This window comes from Cornus florida, unplaced genomic scaffold, assembly GCF_030987335.1.
Source record: "Cornus florida cultivar Cherokee Brave unplaced genomic scaffold, ASM3098733v1 CherokeeBrave_3.0.0_Hap2_Chr01, whole genome shotgun sequence".
Classification (NCBI taxonomy): domain Eukaryota; kingdom Viridiplantae; phylum Streptophyta; class Magnoliopsida; order Cornales; family Cornaceae; genus Cornus; species Cornus florida.
In genome coordinates, this window is record NW_026775571.1 from 105,112,407 (window position 1) to 105,120,149 (window position 7,743).

A 7,743-nucleotide genomic window follows, 5' to 3' on the forward strand; every position below is an offset into this window, starting at 1 on the left:
AAATAAAATTTGTTAATGTAAATTAATTGACCTGAAAATTAAAAAGAATTAAAATATTCTTAAGCATTAGGTTGACAATGAGATGAGATTTTCATAAACTCTAACCTGTCGTGTTTAACAAGTCCTCCCATATGAAGAAAAAAGTGTAAAACAAACGGATTTTAATCCATCCACTTCAGCGTTAGAGAGGTTCTGCATTCCATCAAAGATAGAGATTATATCATCACTTGATTTGAGTTGACGATTTTTAGTGAATCTTATCTAATGATTCAATCTTCACCACATGCCTTTGATGAATTCCATCTATAAATTAATCTCAACCACAAGATGCTCTCTAACTCGGTTGGAGAGGATCTTTGTCCAAAACAAAATTTCGATAATAAATTCGTGTTACATGTAAGGTTGAAATAGTAGTAATTGAAATAAAAGTTGTTTTTGCTATTTCACTCTTCTTATTTAATTAACAACCAAATTACTCGGGTTTGACATGTCGAACAAATTTGAACCAAAATTGATCAATTATTTTTGTAGGGGTTTAAACCCGATGTAATTTGAACAAACTTCTATGGTAGATTTGCCATTTCTTCTAAACTTAGAGTAGTATATTGCAAAAAGGTACACAAGGGAGGAGTTGGACAGAGTATCTAACGGCGTTACCGTGTCCAAGGTGAGGTCAGGTTTGCTGCACAGAAAAGAAAGCTAGCGAGTAGAAGACGGACTGATCGTCAAACGACGGCGTGGTATCAGTTCTCTGTCGTCTTGTCGTTTCCGTTTCTCTACATCCAAACAGTCCCTCTCTCTCTCTCTCTCTCTCATGTATGACTAATACCATTCCATTGCCGTTGAAAATATCCGATGGTCACGCCTAAAAAGTACTGAGCCCTCTGAGATAACACCTGCCTTATGTAGTCATGCCCCCCTTCTCTCTCTCTCTCCCCCCTCAAATTTTCTCTCACTAGGTAATAATATCTGTACTGTTATTTCAAAATGTTTAATTACCCATTTTATTTAATTATTTTTATATTATTTAGGTCTTACCTTTTAACATACTTCAATATGTACTATATTAATGTCTCTCGGAATAAAAATATATAAATTCCGATTGAGTTAAATATCATAAGAAATGCAAATTTCATTGTAGTTCAGCGAATGTGTTACTTTCTGATATCCTAGAGACACAATTTTTTTTTTTTTTCTTTCCCAAAACTCGATTACTTGTAGCTATTTATAATGGTTAATTATGAATTTGTATGGTAAAATTGCAGTGCAAAGGAAATTACTTGTGGCCCCCTTCAAAATTCAATGGACTATTTTATTCTTTCTTTTAAAAATTCAAATCTAGTAAAAAAAGTATTAATTATTATTGTAATTATTGCTACAAACATAAAAGTACTCTCTTCATAGTTCCATACACACACTTATATATATTACTCCGTATTTGTTATGAATTGAAGAGGAAAGAAAAAGATCGTTTGATACTTAGATAAACTCAACTATTGTCGGTCTGAAATATATATTTTTTTTCCTCTACTTTTTTTTTTTTCTCTCTTTTGATATCATTTATAAACATGTAGAAAAATATATATATATATATATAGACATGCTATTGAAAACATAAATTAAAATTGCATTGTGAGAAAATTTGTTGCAACTATTTTATTTTATTTTTACTATTTTGGACCCCAAATGAAAATTCGTGACTCCGCCTCCTTAAAAGAGATGATCCAGACTCTAATAACCCCTTGTTAAGCACTATTTATTGGTTTTGGACAAAAAAAAAAAAAAAAGAAGAAAAGAATATAGTTATTTGTGGCATTAATTGTTCATATTATAGTAGTAATAAATACTCAGTCTCTTGTTGTCTCCAGCTGTCTAATAATTATATCTCGGGCTCTAATGTGTGTAAAAGAAGTATACATTCCATGGTTTGCCTTTTTGGTCTATACGAGAGACGTATCAAACTATATATAATTTATTTTCATGTTCAATGTAGTCTATTTATATTAATTTTGTTTGAATTTGTTATATATGGATCGCAACTGATATCGATATTATGAATCATGGTATATCCTTAAAAAAAAAAAAAAAAAAAAAAATTGAATGATAAATAGTGATGGAGCCAGGATTTCAAGTGAGGGGGGCACTGCCAAAAAATAATAATAATAATACGGAGTATATATATATATATAAAATTTAAAAAGACAAAGAAGAAGAAAATTATTAAAATATAAAAGGAAAATAAAAATGAAAAAACTTTAGAAAATAGTTAAAAAGTTTTAATTGAAGAAGAAGAATGAGAAAAAAAAAATAATAATAAGAATATAATTTTAGGAATTACAAATTTAAGGGGTACTATATAAATTTTGTCATATATATGAAATTTTTTTTAAAAATTAACACATATATTATAAGTTGTTGACCAATTCAGGAAGGACACGTGTCTCTCCTAGACCTTTATTAACTCCGTCTCCCGTGATAAATATAGGGAGGTCGTACCGCGAGAAAGAAGAAGAAAGAGTGACAGACCCAAAGCAATCAGAGATTGCCGTGTACAGGAGCCCTACGGCATATATCAGCTCTGACGTTAAATATACTTCTCTATCTTCTCTCTCTAGTGTATGTATGTAGATCCCTCTTTAAATGGTTTTTGAAGCTTTAAATATATGCATATATGCCTATGAGAGTTTGACATTTACTCAAACAGTGTTTTCAAAGTAAATGGTTTGATGCATGTATGTGCTAGCTTTTTCAAAGTAAATGACTTGGTTCTTGATTTCAAGTTAATAATTTAAATTTTTTTATTTTCTCTTGTTTTTTATTTAGAGCTGAGACAATGAGTTAGAAAGTCCAATACATTCTTAAATTAGATGTGCGAAATTGTTAAATTACTTATTAGTTATTCATCTTTGATTTTAAAACACTTACAATCTTTTAAAATTATCAAATTATTCTTTTTAATTTAAATATATAAAGTTACAAAGTTTAAAATTTTTTAAAAAGATAAAACACAATGAAAATATAAAAAAAAATGTTTTGATTTTTTTAAAAAAATAATTTATTTGGGACATGTAAAAAAAAAAAAATAGACTATTAATAAGGGACGAAAGAAATTTTATTATTTATTTACGAATAATCACACATTCCACTTCAACAATTTGGATCTATTATGCAGCACTGATGTTCATAAAACCCAGACATGAATATTTCAAAAGCTTCGATTTTTTAGATTATCAAAATCTCTCTTTAAATCTGTTTTAAAATATTCTACAATACATTTTGCAACAGAATAAAACAAGAAAAGATGCAGGTGGTGACGGAATCCAGTTTCCGGATGGCTGGCCACGCAACACGCGCCGTCCTCTACCGGCTCGCCGGTGAGCACAGCAGCCCGTTCTGGCGGGATTCATCGGCCGGCGGCAAGTTATTGGGTGGTATTGAAACAGTCATGGCATGCCACATCAACGGCACTTTGTTCCCTCTTCTTAAAAATGTTGGTGCTCCCTGGCTCTAGCTTTGACGCATAGGCGGAAACATCTGACACATTCCGCCGGAATTACTGACACCCATTGCCGAATATTATCTGATGTTGTCATGGTTTATCTACATTACATATATATATATATATATATATATTGGACATATATATATATTTACATATGAATTGGTAAGTATGGTTCTAGTTGCACTCGCCATTTATGAAGGTCAAATCATTAACAACAGGTTACGAACCAATCAATAAGATGAATCACTGTACGTTATTAATTTGTATAGGACAAAGACAAGGTAACGGGAACATGTCCATTATTTTAGGAGTTTGTATAGAGATGCAATATTAGCTATATATATATATATATATATATATATATATATATATATATATATATATATTGAAGTGTTAAACAGTGGATAATGCTTAACAATTTATCGGTGAGTAGTTTCACCCTACTTACTCCTCATGTGTTTCAATAACAACATACAACATCAGCTTTAATAAAAAAATTATTCAATGATTGATCTGAGAAAATACAGAAAACGTGAATTATTTAGTTATTGAAGTTGATATGGTATATTATTATTAGAACACATGATGGGAGAGTAGCGTGAAGCTACTCACCAGTGAGTAGCCAAACCGGTAAGTAGCTTCACCTTACTCACCCTTCCAATAACAACATATCACATCAGCTTTAATAAAAAAATTATGCAATGGTTGATCTGAGAAAATACAGAGAACGTGAATTATTTGGTTATTAAAACTGATATAGTATATTGTTATTGGAACACATGATGGGAGAGTAGCGTGAAGTTACTCACCGATGAGTAGCTAAGTATTATTCTAAATAGTGACTTAATATAATTAATGATCAAATTTATCTGATTGAATGTTATTTTACTATGAATTTTTCCTCTAACTACAAAGGAATGCAAATCTCTATAATTTATTTTGTTATTTTTAACATCTCACGGTTTTTAATTTATTGTGTTATTTTTAACATCTCACGGTTTTACATTTATGATTAATTTACCATATTTTGATAAATGTCCAAAGATTATTAAATTCATAAATACACATACACACACACACACACGATCCACACACATACGTAGGACGGTAGAGGAGAGAGTAAGTGATGGAATGCGTGGATGGTATGTATAATATTCTAAGGATTTGGATAATGTTATCGATCTTTAAATGATGGGAATATATATGAATGAGCTAATATTGGTTTGATGCCTCTTGATTTTTCTATGAAAATATCTAGCTTCTCATGGTGTGAGGAATAAGAAGAATAAAATGTAAATTATAATTATTCGTGTTAAACCATTCATCATAAATAAACATAAATCCCATAATCTTAGAACTTCATGATTTTCACATATCTATAACGCATAAATAAATAGTTAGATATAAATACCTCGATTCATGATATCAAACCTTGTTGAGATTAAATCCAACTTTTAGATCCTTTAACCACGAACTAATCTGCAACTCTGATCAATAGGCAAAGGTGGAAACTGGTTTCTCTCTCTTGGCCTTTTGTACACATAAAACTTTTACGTGTTGTATCATTAATTGTACATAATTGATGGAGTATATGCACTTTTATAAAGGCAGAGAGAGGACCAGTTTTCCTTATAATAACATAATTCTACTTTCCATCAAAGTAAGGAATAAGAAAGGAAAATACTTCTCCAATAAGTAATTACCAAAAAGGTAATTATAAGTTGACCAAAAATAAATAATATTAATTGATATCTATTTACTTACCCACCAAGTAATATGTCACATGTCCAAATCATGTAGGCCACAATTAAATAAATAATCTTACATTCTCCCACTTGGCACATATGATAATTTTTATAGTGATTTGGTAAAATAGTCATTAATGTGCACCATAAATCAGATTAACTTATTAAATTGGTCATCATAAATACCATGGTAAATAAATTACCAATGCGAGTCATGGCGGTTATATATCCTTAAATGACACAGTCCCTTCCATATACCACAACACTAGTAATCTATTCAACATAGTTTATAAATGAGAAGTATCAATAATGATATAACAATAAAGTCTTTTCCAAGACTATTCCTATTACCACTTATTAAAGCAATACGTACATGTACATTAATTAATAGGAAATATCAGAAACACATTTAATCAGCGCAAAATGTCAAATATATATAAGCACTATTTAAGTAATCCACAATTAAAAAATAATCATCATTGACTACATTTAAGACTCATTCTTTCAACATGTTCTATAAATGTCTTGGATGGTAGTCCATTCATTAATGGATTGCAATCATAAGTTGTGTGCTTATAATTTCAATAGACATTTGTTATTTCTAAATATCTTCTTTAATGATAAAGTATTTCAACTTTAGAATACCTATCATTTTTCATACAAGAAGATCAACAATTGCAGCATAAATTTTCAGCAATCTGAAAACGATACCCATAACTCCAAGTCCTGAAATAAATTCTACAACCATAAATTATAGCCTCAAAGCATGCTACAAATTAAAATTTCATAATAGACAAAGTAATCATAAATTACTTTGCACTTTTTCATAATATTGTTCCTCCAACCAAATCTTCTAAAACTCTTTTAATATATGCTTTATGAGACAATTCTAAAAAACAAATCAATGTGATCTATAATGAAATATTTCTATTCCTATCACATAGGATGCCTCATCCATATATTTCATTTCAAAGTTCTTAGAGATAACTTTTAGTTTCATATAATAAACTAAGATAACTACTAACAAATAAAATATCATCAATATATAGAATCAGAAATATAAACTTACTCCCACTAACCTTCTAATATATACACTGATTAACAGTGTTTTTCTTAAAACCAAAAGAAATAATGGTATCATTAAACTTAATATACAATTGTTAGGAAGTTTGTTTAAATCCATATATTAACATCTTAAGTTTACGGATCATGAATTCTTTACCCTCTAATATGAAGTCTTCAAGTTGTTCTATATGGACTTCCTCTTATAAACTCCTATTCATAAAAATTGTATTCACATCCATTTGATGTAACTCTAAATCATAATAAACTACTAATGCCATGATATTTTAAAAGATTCCTTCTTAAATACTAGAGAGAAGATTTCTTTATAATCTCTTCATTCATGACACTAATCCATTTAGTAAAATCATTACTGTTAATGGCTTGTGAATATGTAACCGGATCCGTATATATCTCACTATATATCAAAAATAGATTCTTGCAGATATATCACATAGTCATCCGGAATAGCAGATCTCCTTTCTCTTTGAGATCGTCTTAATGTTATTCCTTATAATTCTTCTACAATCTATTCATTGGTGACAATCTCATTATAGAGTTGTTGATCATTTAATTATTCTTCATTGTTATACGGTTCAACAACTGAAGGAACAATTAAATGATCAACAACTCTATAATGAGATTGTCACCAATGAATAGATTGTAGAAGAATTATAAGGAATAACATTAAGACGATCTCAAAGAGAAAGGAGATCTGCTATTCCGGATGACTATGTGATATATCTGCAAGAATCTATTTTTGATATATAGTGAGATATATACGGATCCGGTTACATATTCACAAGCCATTAACAGTAATGATTTTACTAAATGGATTAGTGTCATGAATGAAGAGATTATAAAGAAATCTTCTCTCTAGTATTTAAGAAGGAATCTTTTAAAATATCATGGCATTAGTAGTTTATTAATTGTTATACGGTTCAACAACTGAAGGAACAATTACTTCCTTATAAGTTACGAGTAAAGATATTTGTACTATAATTTCTGAAATAATCAAATTCTTATTTTTATCACTCCCACTGATTTCACCATTCTTAATGAATCTGACATTACCGGTTTCAATAATTATCGTACTATGTTTCGGATAGTAAAACTTGTACCATTTAGATTACTTAATATCCACAATATTATGGGTAACGAGGAATTACTTAACATACTCTTAACCAATTCCATAAGAGTACGATTACGCCTTACAGCTACACGCTTCTACTGTGGTATATATAACAAAGTGTATTGAACACAAATGGCATACATTTCAAGGAGTTTAACAAACGGTTAGAGTATTAACCTGTTTCATCATACTTTACATAATATTCACCACTTCTATATGACCTTATGATTTTCACTTTCTATCTAGTTGTTTTTCAACCTCATTTATGTATACTTCAAGAGTACCCACTGCTTGAGATTTTT